This window comes from Mya arenaria, chromosome 5 (genome assembly GCF_026914265.1).
Source record: "Mya arenaria isolate MELC-2E11 chromosome 5, ASM2691426v1".
NCBI lineage: Eukaryota > Metazoa > Mollusca > Bivalvia > Myida > Myidae > Mya > Mya arenaria.
Genome location: NC_069126.1, coordinates 24890384 through 24907914, shown reverse-complemented (window position 1 = coordinate 24907914; position 17531 = coordinate 24890384). Strand labels below are relative to the sequence as shown.

The 17531-nt window shown below is 35.2% G+C and overlaps 1 protein-coding gene across 2 annotated transcripts in view; it reads right to left on the bottom strand.

Moving 5' to 3' along the window:
* Positions 1–17531, bottom strand: part of LOC128234695 (endoplasmic reticulum aminopeptidase 1-like) — a gene marked incomplete at its 3' end in the record, with an annotated part of 245411 nt that overhangs the window by 206612 nt on the left and 21268 nt on the right.

Sequence of the window (17531 nt, the reverse complement as noted above, 5' to 3'; positions counted from 1 at the left end):
CGGTATTTCCTGTTTAAACTTTATACGTAATCAACATAACACAGCCCATTTAAAAGGCGACGTTGACTTTGAAGGTCATTTAACGCTAGTTATGCTTCCTTTTAAAACTGTTGAAATATATGCTATTACTTTCTTATAAATCCAACCGGACATCTATTACGTGATCGCTATAAAGTTATCATGGAAACCATAGTGACTGCAAATATATCAACAGAACATCCATTACAAAATAGCTGTCACAGTTGCCATGAAAACCACTGCAATAGACAATAATCCAACCGACAAATATCACAAGGTCGCATCAAGGTTACATTGAAACCACAGTGACCCCTGTTATGAAAGTTGTATGGGAAAGGAGCATGACTTTATACAACATGCTCAATACATATCTGTTGATGAAGAAATGATCAAATGTCACGGTCACTATTCAAGAAATGTTGGTGCTCCGTGTGTCATGAGGTATCGCAGGAATTACCAGGAGTACTTAAGTCGAAAGATAGAAGTAGAGTTGACTCAAACAGTTGTAGAGAACTGAAGAGAAAACATCACAGGATGATCATGTTGTATTTGCCGACAAGTTTAAAACATCAGTATCTCTGGCGTTTGGAAAAAAATCTATACATTCGTGTCACGCATTAAACACCGGAAGGACATATTGGTCAATCGCAAAATCAGTCCAATAAAAAGAGATGGCAAAGTTAGGATGCTCAGCAGAGGGGAACACATGGCATGAAATATTTCGGACCAGAAGCTTATGTCCACTGCATGGGAATAATCAAAACATGTGTGCAACCCGATGACAGGTTTCAATCCTATTATAAATAGCCGACAGAACAAGGTTTTGATGGAAGATGTAAATACAAAATGAAAGAGGGAAAAAACATGCATCAAAGTTAGTTTTAATTAAAAAAGAACATGGGTGTTGTAGACAGTCAACATTTACAGTGTACCAACACAAAGTGCTTATTTGTGGACCTAATTTGTGTGGTTTGCCGTGGACTTCTCGCTTATGGTTCATCATGTATAAAGCGTCAACCCTCCGGCTACCTATAAGCTGTTTGAGAGAATGGTAATTCATTTTTACAGTATATTACAAACATGCCGTAGAATGTTAAATCGTAACCATAATCAGGTTTAATAACATATTGATCGTTGCATGCACCACCAAAATGAAACATGAACAACATCTTTTAAAACCAATCAGCTGTTTAATGGTTTATGTTTCTGTTGTTAGGTTGCAGAACAACTTATCGGAGGGAATAGCACACGTATAAGGAAATCCAAACAAACAAGCGACATTTTTTAACTTGACCTCTTTGGCAATGTGCAGTGCAGAGTCAACTTGCACGAAAATAATTCTAATGTTTATAAAATAAAACTCAAATGAAATTTTATTAAATGGAATGTTTTATTTCGTATCATGGCATTACCTCTATGAAAGGCCGAATGGAGGTCAAGTCCAACAAGACTATGGCTCCAGAAACACAGAGGAACGGGAAACAACAGCTCATGTATGTAAAACATTTTCAATAATATATGTTTTTTATATAATTGCATTTTGAAATGACCCTTAAATTGAAACAATGAACGGCCTCTGAAGTTCATGAAAATGCATACATTAAATTATTTTTACTGTTTAATGGCACATCTTGAATTTCAGAGTCTAGTACAAGAAAGCGCCGTTTAGATCAATCATGTATTAAAATAAATTTTCAATATAGTATTGATGAAATAATCATAATAAAATGTTGTTCAGGTGTCAACCTTTTGTTCCTGAAGGGACGAATAATGTTTGTTTTAATGTTGTTGTTTTTTATAGAATTTAACATTCCATGCTTAAAATGAGGACATTTTTTACGAAATTACACATATACAATGCAATTGTTGCTAACAACGTGTCTTTATAACAAATATTCATCAATATGTGATTTCCTTTTACAGACCGATGATATTGCATTGCACAGAAACTCCACTAGACTCTGTTGCCGTTTCGTTAATCGCATGCTGTGATTATACTGGTGTTATTTCCCGTGACAAATCTTGCGATATTTTTAGCAATAGAATAGTTACAGTCAAAAACTTTGATTTATGTTTTGGTCTATGTTTTTCTATTATATAATTATGTACATGTGTTCTTTGTTGATTGGAGAAAAATTATTATCATTATTGAATTTCGTCATGTTTAATTTTATCCCTATGTATCCCCCAAGTTCCTATGATGTACATAATTGTACTATACGTTTTATAACCTTGATGTATGAATGAATAGTGAATCCGTATTTGGATTTTAGTCCTTTAAGTATACATTTATATAGGAAATGAATGAACATGTGTGTAAAATATCATGATAGAGAATTGTTATTTTAATTCCTTTCTGATTTATTTGATAAAAAACATATTGTTTTGTAATCGCTCTATGCATGTGTAAATACTAAAATATACAAAAATATGTATAATATAATGAAAACTACAGGGACAAGCCCATTAGTTGAACAGTAAAAAATAGGCCCTGATAAGGGGTACACGTCAAGGACCCAAATAACAATGAACTAGAGACACAAACATAATGTTACACCACTTCTTTAATCATAAGTTTCACTTTTTGTTTTATTATTGAATTTTACATAGAATGACACGTGCCTGGAAAACTGTGATAATGTGATGTCTGCATTAAAATTAAGCACGGCTAAAATAGCGTATTTATACATACATAGTTTAGTCACACATGGCATTCCAGAGAGTGTTTATGTTGATTTTTTTCAATTTACTCCTATTCAAGCGTACATGCATAATATGTTTGAAACAATAAAAAAAATCGCAACGTTGCCTTACAAACATCTTTTCAAGCATTGTACTTTTGAAATATTTGGAAAACCTTTTTCTACTACTGTAGTACAAAATTGCTGTTTTAGAAATATCAAATACTAGCCGTAGCGTATTTATGAGGAAAACAACAGACATAAATATCGAGTAACTACAAAAGTTAAAACTGCCATAGTGTATCTATGCATGCTCACGTGGTATAATTCCAAGATTGATCATAACATTAAACGTCTCCGGCAATTTTGAAATACATATACCTGAACTGTTTGTACTAGAACTACCAGAGTGTACTAATGCATAATATTATCCTTTATGTGCTTAACAAATTGTTCAAAGAAGTAATTCCTATCTACAAAACTCGCCTATAGTAGTTTTATAAACATTAAAAAGTAGCCAATACCGAAGATGAAAATAACCACAACCTACATATCACAGGATTACCATTGCGCTGTTTTGCATGTGCGTTTACCTACTGATGATTGTCTTCAATCAAATTACTACAACACACGTCTACGGTTATTCCTACATTTGTTCAAAATTCATCATATCCGTAGTGTATTAATGAGAGTTTTGTATTTTTCCTAAGTCAACCAGAGCGTAGTTATGCCGAAATGTCATATATATTAATAAGTGATTATTTTAATTGCCGTTACATAATAAAATCAATAAAATGCATTTTATTGTATTAATGTGTCTATTAAACAGTTTAAGTAAAAGGAAAAATGTACATTTTCACTAGAACATTACCTAATTAGGGATAATGTAAAAGTCACTAATTCGTGAAATGCAAACTTGATTTATAAGGGTGTTATGTTATATAATTTTATGTACTATATAATGTTTGTAATTAATTTCTTTAATTGTGTTATAAATATACAATGTTTCGAATTTTATAAACATTTTACCTAATTGCTAACGCATTTTAATCGGGAGATTTAAGTCTCTGCTTTTAGCAAAACATGTACAAGATTATAAAAATAAGCGGTATTCCCACGCTGTACGATAGCGGTAATCAGAAGCCGAAAATTTGAGTACGGTTTACACTGCTGTGGTAGTTCGCCGGTGAATGATAGAGGTAATGGGGACACCCGAATTTAGGGTCTGCATTAGGCGGCTATGGTAGCGGAAAGGATATGGTACCTGCTTAGAGCTTTTGGGAATGGAAAGTTATTGAACAATAAGTAAATATGAGTAGAACAAAAAAAATGTAACAAGGGTAATATTTTTACTATCAAATTTGATGAAGCTTCAATACAAACATATTACTTTATGTATCATTTTTGAATCAAGACCAAATAACTTCACAGTGAATGTTGCAATCTGGTAATCAAACTTGCACAATCTATTTTGCCTATTCCCATTGATATTAAGTTTGGTTAAAATTGGTCTAGAAATGACTGAGTTAGGGGAAATATTGGATGAATATGGTCAAATTTTGACAATTAAAGGACTGTATTGCTTGTTCAGATATTACATTTAAACATTGAAACCTAGCTGGCACTTAGTAAAGAATGGATAATAAATGCTCAAGGTAGAGAGCAGACTAAGTAGATTTGATCAAGTTTTGATGATTCACTGGCAGTACAAGTATGGTACAAATAATCAATGTGATCTGGTTGTTTATCAACACCAGGATGGTCCTAAATCGCTAACATGATTGAAAGTTTTAAACTTGTGTTTATTATGACAATGAATGAGTTTAAATGGTTAATGGTAATGCAGTTTGGGATTTATATCAAACAAACATGTCAAATTTCTATCTTCTGAAAAAATCATACATTCTGTACAGTATTAATTGGCAAATAAATTCCACTAGATCTATTGACTGTTTTCATCTATGTTTTATCTGACAAATTGGCCTTATATTGCAAATCAAGATTACAATCAGGGCTTCTAAAAAACCTACAGTTTGCTAGTCTGGACAAATTTTGAGCATGCCAGACCAATTAAAGTAACAAAAATGGTTAAAAAATTGGTCTGAAATTTGTTTATAATTTTATAAGTCCTGGTTTGTCATTCACACATCCTCAAAACACCCAAATAAAAGTTACAAGATAACCATCAGATAAATGCGACCAGCTGCTTTTTGAACAGGATTGTTTTCAACCCTGTTCAGTGTAGCCACAAACTTGACACTCACAACATAAAATGCCTATTAATAGTAACCAGTGTCGTCTGCCTGTTTACCACCAAAAATATATAGTTTGAGAAATTGCGGACTATATAAATTGCAAGGTATGTTTCTAATATGTAGTATCCCTGCGCCCAAAAATGAATGAACATCGAAACGTAAACAAAGTATTACTATCCACTCAAAGCGCAATCATTCCATCACGTGACACAATGATCTCATCCCCTGCGCACAGTTCCCCCCCCCCCCGCTTAAAACATCACGTAATAGCCCACGTGGTAATAACAAACGCACGCTATTTTGACAGGCGCGTACTAAAGTGCTGACGAGTTAGCTGCTGATATAGAAATAGAAGAGAGTTGCTGACCATATAGACAAAAAAGGAAAAAAAATAAGTTTTGAAATTAAAGATTTTTCAAGATTTACTTTGTTTAATGTATTTTATATACTTTTTATAGTGTACGTATAGACGGATGTTTGTGTATTTTGTTTTTGAAAATGGCATTTCACTGAAATGAATTGAGTTATATTATTTTGCTGGTTTGGTGTAAATATGAGAAAATATCACAGATTTATTAACTTATTTAGGTGTTTCATTTACAATTGTTTGAAAGCAATTATTTTAATTTTGATCATTTTAATTCAGAAACTATTTCTCTTTAATCTGTTGTATTTTCCAAGTTGTTTTGTGAATAACAAGGTAAACATAGGCAAAATCTTGCTAATGAGCAAAGTTTGATAAGTATATATTTCATTTTCTTTGTTGAGAATAGCACAAGCATTCACCTTTTTTTTATATTTTCATTTTCCATTATTAAACCCCACACATTTACATGGAGGAAGGCTTCGTGGAGTTTGTTTCTATGCTGTTTCAATAATTCACCAGCCGTTGCATGTTATCTATTTATCGTTCCTCCCGGGTGAGAATCCATTTTTTATGTAAATAATGTATATATCATTTTAAAAAACTATTTAAAATTTTAACAGTAGTGGCCCTAAAAAGGATCGTTTTCAATATAATAATTAGTATAGTCTTAAATGTTTATGCCAACATCTAATAACCAACTGGAAACGGTTTTAGTGTATCTTTTAAATTCACCCTGGATGATCAACTAATTTCTATTTTATTTCTCTGGTTAATAAATCCTTGGCAAGCCTAACATATATTGTTACACCATAGGATGGAGTCTTATGCTGGGATTGGTTACATTCTCCATTTACCATCATGCTTCAATAAACCTGGGGCGGCCCCTGTGGTTGTTAAACTCTTAGATTCACTGTGCTACATACCAGCACCTTATTAACCCTTTAGCACATAGACAAGTGGCCAGATTACACCTCCCAGTCAATAGCCAACTTACTGATAAGCAGTCCTTATCTGTATAGGTACTTTTCAGGAGATTTGAAAATGAGCAAATGAATACAGCAGTATGACCTTAAAATCAATATTACTCCAAATGATTGTGTCCAAATCTTTTTTATGTTCAAAGATTATTAGGAAGTTTGGAAATTTCGTAAGACGAGAATCGAAGAATGGATATGCTGAGTTTGATAGTAGGTTTAGTGATGTTAGGAAACATCATGTGTGTAACATTCTATGAAGAAGGAAGAGCGAAAGTAGAAAGAGAAGATGCTATCTATGTCAATTTCCCAAAATCTGTATTCTCCAATTTCACATTGAAAATATGGACGAGTGGAATTGGCAAAGGCGCAAGTGAATCAGGATCTCTAAGGATAAAAGTATTTGATCTGACATAAATTATTTGGAGGTGATATGGAATTTGCACCTCTGTCAAGATCAGACAAAATCAGAACCACTTGAGAAGACATTCAGTAGGCCAGCTGCTGATGGTGGATTTCTAATGATGGACTTCAATGCCTTTGCGGCAGTTATCGATGTTTCATATTCGATAGAAGGGATACTTCCAACCACTCCAACAAGATCTTCCATAACAACTACAATACCTCCAACAACGACTGAGTCATCGCCAACAACCATCACCGAAGTTGAGGATAAGAAGAAGGAGAAGGAAAGCAAAGGTGAGGTACTGGGATTGTAGTGGGTTGTTCAATTGAGGGGGGGGGGGGGGGGTGTAATGTTCAGCATAATCTTCTGTGTATTCATTTGGTACAAACGCAGGAAAAACGAAAGGTCAGGTAGAAAACCAAGAACATGTCAAGTCAAGAGCAGGAAGAGACTAGCAGACTGCGAAAGATCATGATGAAGAATATTGGATTTTATCAGATTGGATCATTGGACTAGGGCACTTAATTTTGTGGCCTAGTTCATAGCCATAAACGCGCTATCTGCATTCTCAAGCCGCATCTGGGGGTTACTGACGTAATGTATTCATATGCTGAATATTGATTGGATTGCCGTTAGCGAATTTAAATAATCAAAGTAGTACCAGAACTGATTACAATGAAAACATCCAATAAAAATAGTTCTCCTAACAATTCAAGCTAACTGTATGTTCTTTTAATGAAGCACAAGAAAGTCATACGTAGCGAGTGAGTAAATAGGGTTAACTACATGAATGTTCTTGCATACGGTCAGATTACATGCAATAAGAATATGAACATAATGGAAAAGCATGCATCGAAATTTTTTCCTTTCAATGCTCTGTATTGATAGACTGGTACCCTCTTTCTCTTTAATCCGAAAAGAAACCAGTATCAGGTAACCCCGGTGCCCGTCGCGCATTCGAAATGTCTTGTGAATTCATACGTAAAGCGAATGAAGCGTGCGGTCTAAGTAGAAAACAACCAGGAAAGTTGGTTTGAAAAAAGTATTGTTATCCTTTGCATACAATGTTGGTATTCCGAAGTCGGTCCCTGTTCTTTTTTTCGAAATAATTTGCCTGTTTCCGTGATATTTTCTTTTCGATATAGAGTTTTTTTAACTAATCATCGCATGGCACTAAGCACATTTTTAAATACAACAGGATTTTTGGTATTTATTGTTCAAATACTATTAATGTTAACTAAAAATCATATGCCGCGTACCTGTATAACTTAATATTTTTGAGGAAAAGTAAATCAGGGTACCAGCAATATTTTCAAGCAATACCAAGTTCGTTTGAAAAAATCATGTGATTTCAATTTTGCAAAATGGGGATAAAAAAATATCAAATATGCGCATACTTATTTATGAAGTTTCATTCTAAATGAAGCCAAATGTATGAATATCTGTACAGCATCTGTGAATAAGATGATTGTTTACCTATTTGCATAGAAAAGTCTTGGAGCCACTCTCCGTGTAAGTACAGGACACTGTGATAAACCATCGCCATTGATAAAACAATCTTGCATGCTCAATTTTGATTTCCTCTCTTACCACAGGGGCAGGTTGCGTTGTTTTGACACAAAAGTTTTGATAAAGTTATGGCTTCTTAAACAGGGTCATGTTGGCAAATATATGGAAATTCAGGGTCAAGTCATCACCCTTTACAAAGATAATAAAATAAAAATTTAAAAAAATAATTTTGTTTGCCAATTATCGCAAGTTACAGTTACCACATCAAATTCTTAACTAAAAATTGATAAAAAAACAAACAACAAAAACAACAAAACGGACAGAAGCGTGGTGTGTCAAAACAACACAACCTGCCCCTGTGAAATGCACTAGTCAAAAATAAATATCAACATTAAAGTTATGAAAGCCAGAACTACCGTATTATATCATGCATAGGATGCACTTTTTTACCCCCAATTCTCGTCTTAAAAATTGCCTGCGTCCTTTCTATGCTATTAGAATTTCATCTGGGGGGTTTTCAAGTCCATTTCAGGTCGAAAATATCGGACCGGGGAAGAACACGGTAAAAGTAAGTATCTGTACTGCGTCAGCGAAGAGAACAACTGACATAGGTAAAATCACGCAAGTTAACACACGCAGAAATATATTGAATGTTTACTTTAAAATGATTTATTGAGAAATAAATTGAAAACAAACACGAGTGTTTACTTTTTTACAAAAGGGACTCTACTCACAAAAACTGGATGTGAGTCAGCATTGAGTTATAACGGCAACGGAAAATCGGGAAAGGAGGTAAATATCAATTAATCGTTGTTCATGATTCTAATGTTTCGATATTTTACAAAACATTTTGTTGTATGTAACTGTTTTAAAAAATTAATAAAGGAATGTGCATAACGCAAAGTAGCATTATTGTCACTATCAAATCTTTTCAAATGTGCGAAGGTGTGAAAAACACCCGCTGTCTGTCATTAGAAAAACATCAATAGAACAAACTATTGCGATGGTAATACCGTATGGTTGTTTGTTTCGCACTTTACCCAACGTGCCATCCGCTGGCAAGGCTAATTACCGACACGCATTAATTATGCCGACATGCTTTAATCCGCACAGCGACAAGCCTTATCAAAACAATCATCAGTTTTGACAATACACAGTTTAAGCTGCAACGGTTGCAACGGTTGACTGTCATTCAGAACCCATGTCGGAACTACTGCAACGGTTGACTGTCAGTCAGAAGGCGTGTCGGGACTATTATGGCATTTGTATAAGTCTTATAATATGCGTGAATGTTCTCAAAATGTCAAGGCATATATTATTGTTGTGTACGCTAAATTACCGAAATACAACGATAATTATCGAAATACACAAGACAGTTATAGAAATATGCCTTATATACATATTTTTGTTTGTTTTTTTACTTCAATATATGTTATAAATACTTTACCAACCTCAATTTTTCGGCTCCGATTTTGACATTTTTCCGCTGCGTCCTATATATTAAGGGTTTTTACCCGTTTTCTCAACTTTTTTTTTGCCTGCGTCCTATCTATGCTAGCATCCTATACATAATATAATATGGTAGTGTCCTCGCAATGCCGGGTGATTGCGGTGGTTTTGTCTTCCCTCAAAATATATCAGGGAGTTGCTCTTACCTTAGATCCCCATGGGGGGGGGGGTTATTCACAGGATTTTACCACCAGTTCGTTCTCACAGGGCAGGGATTTTACCGGGGATTGGCTGGACCGAAAGTCAAAGTACCTGCTATTCCCTGGGGGGGGGGGGGGGGCGTGGTTACAATTGACTCTTTTTCTAAAGACGCTTTGTGCTCACTTTGTGTTTTCTAGCCAAGAATGAAAATCAAAAATCAGTCAGAGATACTGTATGGTGATGCATTGTTGTTGATAGATCAATATAAATTTGTGAAATATTTGAGGGAAAGGTATTTGGTTAAATAATTTACAAGTGTAACTTTTGAGTTTTATTTAACAATGCAGTGCCGAATATTGTGGAGATAGAATTGAATTTGTATTAATTAATCAGTTGACTTGTGGCGTTCAGGGAACAAAATTAAAATCAAAATATTCAATAAAGTTCCCAGTGAAGTAATGAAGATTTAACCTCACAACAGTCTTTATCTAACTAACCTCGCGATGTCAGACCAGAAATCATCTTGGCATGAGATTGGAACACTATGGATCATTATGCACCAGGCAATTGTAACCACGGCTCCCACATCGAGGGGGGTATACCGGGGATAGCCGGTGAAATGGGCCATGTTTTGACCTTTCAGGTGGCCCCGCAGTGCCAGGTCATTCCCGGAAAATACAGAGTTGATGGGGCTTAACATAATGTCCCTTGGGTGCGGGGCATTTGGTGGGGACTTGTCAGATTGTCTCCGCAGGGCGGGGATTTTAGCTGTGGTTGGCTGGACCGAAAGTAAAAGTCCCCGCTATTCCGGGACCGAGGGGGGGGGGGCATGGTTACAATTGACTGATGCATTAGCTTGTGTATTCAGATAAAGTTAAGAATATTTATATATATTTATTTATATAAGTTATACTTTGCAATCTGAATCAAAGATTTGTTTGTAGATAAGAACTAATGGTATAGGTGATGTGAGGATGATCTCGTAAGTCTTTAAAACCCCTTTTGGTATTGTGAGTTTTTTGCTCCAGTCTTGATCAGTTTAGCTTTTGAAGATTTTCTAAGTAACTGCAAAACAAGTCCAGCACGCTGTCTAGAAAGACTATGTCAAACCCTGACCAGATATAATTTCTTGTCTTTTCAAATTACCAACTTGGCAATGGTTTTATCATAACATAGGATATTGGTTTTAAAGAACATGTTAGTGTTTTTGTATGTGGAATGAAATATCATAAGTGGCACTAAATTGAACATAATTTATAGTTCTCATTGATATTACACATAGCCCCAAGTACATGTTTATCTAAGATTTAAGGCTTGGATGGAGTCAGGGCAAGAAAAATGCATAGGCCTAAAAAAAAAATACATTTGGTTCGGGTTACCCGACCCTACCTACGGAATTGGCGCCGACCCTACCGTTTTTATAGTCGCTTTGAAAAAAATAAATGAAAAAATAAAAAAAATAAAATGTTTTTCGGGGTTTTTTTAATTGCTTTTCAATATGTAGTAAATGCTTATACAGAAGATAACTTTAACACCATTCTCCAATGATGAAAATGATATTCTTATATAAAGGCTAATAAAAAAATAAAAATAAAAAGCCTACCTACCCTACCTATTTTTGAAAAGGATGTAACCCTAACCAAACAATTTTTTTTAGGCCATATTAATACATTGTACTTTCCAACCCAAGAACTGTTTGTGTATTAAAGTAAATAAAGCAATCCCCACACCAAGGAACTGCAGTATTGCTTAACCAGCTTAATTGACATTATGAGTTGGAGTTCAAATTGCTGCAATTAAAGGCACATCTAGTTTGCAGAATTATTAAAACTCTGATTTAGCAACCTTAATATAATTATATGAACTACTTTTGCGAAATGAAAGCTTTTTTAGATTTACAAGGAGGGTGAAAAGTATTTGCCAAATGTACTGCAACACCTGATACCTGTTGCCTAGGAATCAAACAAATTCTTGGCACTCCAAATGTTAAAGTACTATTCAATTTGGAGTGCCTGAAAATAAAGCTTCTTGATTCTACATTCAACATCTTCTTTCTGTATGACATATTGGACCAGGAGAATCATGAACCTACAACCTTTTGCATCTATTGAGATAGGGAGCTATCAGGACAGTGACAGATAACAATACAAGAATGGCCAACTGCTGCAATTATTGAGTTATCTAATGAATACTCATACAAATTAAGATGGAGAAAATAATTCTTAATTTTTCCAAACTACTTCCTTAAGCATCTTGTATGTAGTTGTCTTTTATAATGATTGTTCAAAGTTACAATGGCCCTGTGGGTTAATGATGCTGTGTCCACGGGGTAACAGGTTTTGTTGTTCCTGCGTTTTGATCAGGGCTTCTAAAATTTTGGAACCTCAATCGGTCCGGACCCGGCGACAACCCTCCCCCCCCTCAAAAAAAAAGAAAGACCTGTTCAATAGTCCGATTATATAGAAATGTCACAACACATTGTCGCGACGTCTTTTCTGTCAATATTTTTTTGCGATGTGGCAATTCGTAAGAGGGCTCTAGAGCCAGCATAGCCGGTTCAGATAGTCATTGATACAAGCTTAATTCAAATTAGATTCTTATCGAGTTCTGCGGCGTTTCTAACAAGAACGACTGCGATCGTAATCAACTGTGGCTGTCGGGAAGTGGTCAGACGACAAAAAGTGAAATATTATTATGATTTATTTGCTTAATGCTTCTACAGTGGGTCAACATCCAACTGATAATCTTGAATAATAATGGGGGCAACAAGATATAAGTGTGATATCGACAAGGATTTCTGCATTCCTGCAAATTAATATGACGTAAGCGGCGCAATGGTTCTTTATTACAATTTAAATTTAACCGTTTGGTAATCAACAAACGGATATATCATGTAATGATCGACGACGACATAGCATATTGCCATGTGAAAATATGGACCGATTTTAACTCTTAATCAGATTAGCTGCAAGCACATAATTAACACATAGTTTGTTTAATTGTGCCAATACCAAAACACATGATTGGACACATTGCAAGCGTCTGCTAATGTGTATTACAATTTCTACAACTTTTATTGACTTAGTTGTTTTGGACCGAAATTATAAAAAAATGAAAAAAATTCGGACCGATTTTTTTACACTTTTAGAAACTGAAATCGGTCTGGCTTGGTCAAAATCGGTCCAGACCGGCAAATTGCCGGTTTTTAGAAGCCCTGGTTTTGATCCAGGAGGTTGTATTTAACTAGATTTTTGCAGATTCGGATTTCACAAGGCACAAGCCGAGTAAAATCAAATCTACAAAAAACTACCAGAATCAAAAATAACATTCCGCCATATCTGGATCAAAACGCAGTACTAATAACGCTTTTATTATATACATTACTGATTAGATCACTTAGAAGCCACATCTTTGCGTAATAAATTTCATTTTAAGGATGCACTTATTGGTTTAATGACGTTAATTTAATATTGCGCAACATACTTTTTATGACGTGTTATATGGCCGTATTGCACTGGAGCGGAATATGGGTTAAAGTATTCTGTGATATGTATTGCATGTGGATTGATGATGGATATATAATATGTACAAAAGTCTGCAGCAGTAATATGAATAGCATTAGACAGAAGGCAGTGCCTAATATTTATCAACAGCACTAAGTTATTATGGTAACATGTTATATGAATTGAATACCAAGCACAAAGTAAGAGGGAGAAAATAATTCTTCTTTTTTTAAATAAAAACTACTTCCTAATAGCATTGTGTATGCAGTCTGACATAGGTGTACAATGTAGATGTCTTAAACAAAGATTGTTCAAAGTATGGCCCTGTGGTTTAAAGCTCCCCTGAAAAAGAGGTGACAGGTTTTCTATATAGTATATAATTACATCATTGAAAATCTTCTCTGAAACTGCAAATAACAGACCTTTGATATAAAAGGATGCCCCCGAATGTGACATTGACCTACGAACAAGGTCAGTACATGAAAAATTGATCTTGCCTTTACGTGTCAAATACATAAAAAATACCACCCATACTTGACAACCTACACTGTTATGTCCTTATATTCAGAATTCCCTTGTGAATAAACACTTAGTGTATCTTTCACCTTAGAGGTAGGGACATGGGTCTTGCACACGACACGTCGTCTTCGTATGTGGAACACATGTAGCAAGTGATTTTAAAATCTGTTCATACAAAGGAAAGTAACAGCTCCGACACGACAACCTATACTCTATGTCCTTATATGCAGCACTCCATTGTGAATAAACACTAAGTGTGACCTTGACCTTTGAGGTAGGGACACAGGTCTTGCACGCGACACGTCGTCTTGGTATGTGGAACACATGTGGCAAGTTATTTTAAAATCTGTCCATACAAGGGAAAGTTACAGCCCGGACACGACAACCTATACTCTATGTCCTTATATGCAGCTCTCCATTGTGAATTAACACTATGTGTGACCTTGACCTTTGAGGCAGGGACATGGGTCTTGCACGCAACACGTCGTCTTGGTATGTGGAAAACATGTGGCAAGTTATTTTAAAATCTGTCAATACAAGGGAAAGTTACAGCCCGGACATGACAACCTATACTCTATGTCCTTATATGCAGCACTCCATTGTAAATAAACACTAAGTGTGACCTTGACCTCTGAGGTAGGGACACGGGTCTTGCACACGACACGTCGTCTTGGTATGTGGAACACATGTGGCAAGTTATTTTAAAATCTGTCAATACAAGAGAAAGTTACAGCCCGGACACGACAAGCTATACTCTATGGCCTTATATGCAGCACTCCATTGTGAATAAACACAAAGTGTGACCTTGACCTTTGAGGTAGGGACACAGGTTTTGCACGCGACACGTCGTCTTGGTATGTGGAACACATTTGGCATGTTATTATAAAATCTGTCCATACAAGGGAAAGTTACAGCCCGGACACGACAACCTATACTCTATGTCCTTATGCAGCACTCCATTGTGAATAAACACTAAGTGTGACCTTGACCTTTGAGGTAGGAACATGGGTCTTGCACGCAACACGTCGTCTTGGTATATGGAACACATGTGGCAAGTTATTTTAAAATCTGTCCATACAAGGGAAAGTTACAGAGCCGGACGGACGGAAGGACGGACGGACGGACGGACAGACGGACGGACGGTGCGATTTTAATGTGCCCACCTTCGGGGGGCATATAAATAGTTCCAACAGTACATGGATTTAATAATATAGCCTTAGACTGGCTCTGGATATTTATTATAACACAAACTTATCAGTTAAGGAAAGAAGTAATTGCACAGTTGTAGAACGTTTTCTACTTTAAACTACATTTTCATTGAAATTATTTATACTTGAATACTGTGAAATCATTTATATTCGTCGGCATGAAATTTCGTGGTTTGCCGAAAAATTACAATTTCGTGGGTACTTGAATTCGTGGTTTTTCGTTTTTGAAAAAAATATATAATCGAAATTGTGATCGTCCTAGATCGACTGCATTCCACGCACTGGCCCGTGATTTCCGCTGTCTACGTCACTCGGTTTATAAAAACACATTAAAATGATTTGGTTTATTATTTGTTAAAGGCTGATATAATATATTAACAAAACAATGATAGTAACATATACAGTTAGACGGATATTTACGATGTGTACTGCGGCCTCCGTAACATATAAACATGGCAATTGAAAAAGGGAATGAAGTGTCAATATTTCGTGGGATCTTGAATTCGTGGATCACCCAACCCACGAAAACCACGAACATTAATGCACCACGAACATTAATGATTTCACAGTAATAGTTCAATATCAAGCATACAAATGAAAATATGTGATATTCTTGCATGTTGTTTTTTGGGCTTTTTTTTTTCTTTCTTTTTTCCTTAGTTTATAATCATGGATATTTGTACAGTGTTTAAAACGATACAATAGAACATGTATGAATGTAACTTTACATGCTTGTGTATGCTGTTTGAATAAACGAAAGTGTCCATGAAAAAAAAAAAAAAAAATAAATAAAAAAAATTCTGCAATTATCAATGGTTATTTATTAAGCAAGTCCTATCAACTGCAATCCAAACAAACACTTGCAAGAGTATAACCTATTTACACATGTTTTGAAATGTGTCATATGTGTTGGCTGCGGGTCATACGCTATAATGTGTAATGTCAGTGCACAAGCTTTGTAGAGATTTAAGATGCATGTTTTCCAAGGCGTCCAATGAAATTTTAAATTGGTCAGTTGAATACTGTATGACATACACCATATTTTCTGGAGACCATTCAGGGGGATTTGTTTAGAAAGGCTGAAAATTCAGGGGGATTTTGGTAGTATTCAGGGGGATTTTTTAGCAGGTTTGAGTTGGCGAAATTTCAAAGTATTTTTAGACGCAAGTGCGAAAAAATGAATTCACATATATTTTGCTAAGAAAACCTCTAACTTTTTCATTATACAGAATTATTTTATGTCTTGATTTATCATATTCTTATGATACATAGTCATGTCATAAAATTACTGTAATACTGTAAATTAAATTTAACTTCCTCTAAAGTCTTTTAAAAAATTCTGCTTAATACTATCAGCTATGATGACGTTCAGACAATAAGAGAATGGAATGAAAATTATTAATTTCTTCCTTTTCCAAAATAGTAATATTTCCTTGCCTTTGATCACTACTTCAAATGAATTGAGCACTTGTTGTTAAGGTTTCCTTTTGGCATTTATCAAACCTTTTTTAAACAGTCATTTCACCCTTGTGGAGTTGTTTCTTTACATTCAGTTTCACTCACATACTGTGGTTTCACTTTGTCATTATTGCCTGATGTAAAATATCTATAAAAAAATAAAACATTTTTTTTTTTTGATTCCGGGGGATTTTTATCTCCCGCCGGGAGATGGGGGATGGATCGAAATTCCGGGGGATATGGCATGTATGCTGTATGATCACTTTTTACTCTAAGCTTGTTAACTAACTACCGTTTGCATCTAGAGTAGTTAAAAAATACCATACCAAAAAAATAATAATCATTTTTCATCGTATGAGATTGTTTAAATCATGGCAGAAATTTTTGAATTCACTAAAAAGTTTAATGAACCTTTGTTTTTGAAAAAAATTATGACTGTCTAAACTTTTAGTTTTGTTTAGTTTTTTTTGTTGTTGTTGTTTGTTGTTGTTGTTGTTGATGGTTTGTTGTTTTTTTGGGGTGGGGAGACTTTACAATCATAGCCTGACAGGACTTCTTGCCTACATCATGAAAAGACTCCTTGCCTGCAGCCTGACAGAACTGGCATTATCAGAATGATTCATAACTTCTTGCATGCATACTGATCAGACGTATTGCCTGCATAGTCACTGACACGACCAGATACAGTTGCATGGACACTTACAGGACAGGACTTGATACAGTTTCCTGCACACTGACAGGACTTGATACAGTTGCCTGCACACTGACAGGAATTTGTTTAATTGTCTGCACACTGACAAGACTTTGTTCAGTTGCCTGCACATGACAAAATTTAATACAGATGCATGCACTATGACAAGACTTTGTTCAGTTGCCTGCACACCGCAGAATTTAATACAGATGCATGCACTTTGACAAGACTTTGTTCAGTTGCCTGCACAACGCAGAATTTAATACAGATGCATGCACTATGACAAGACTTT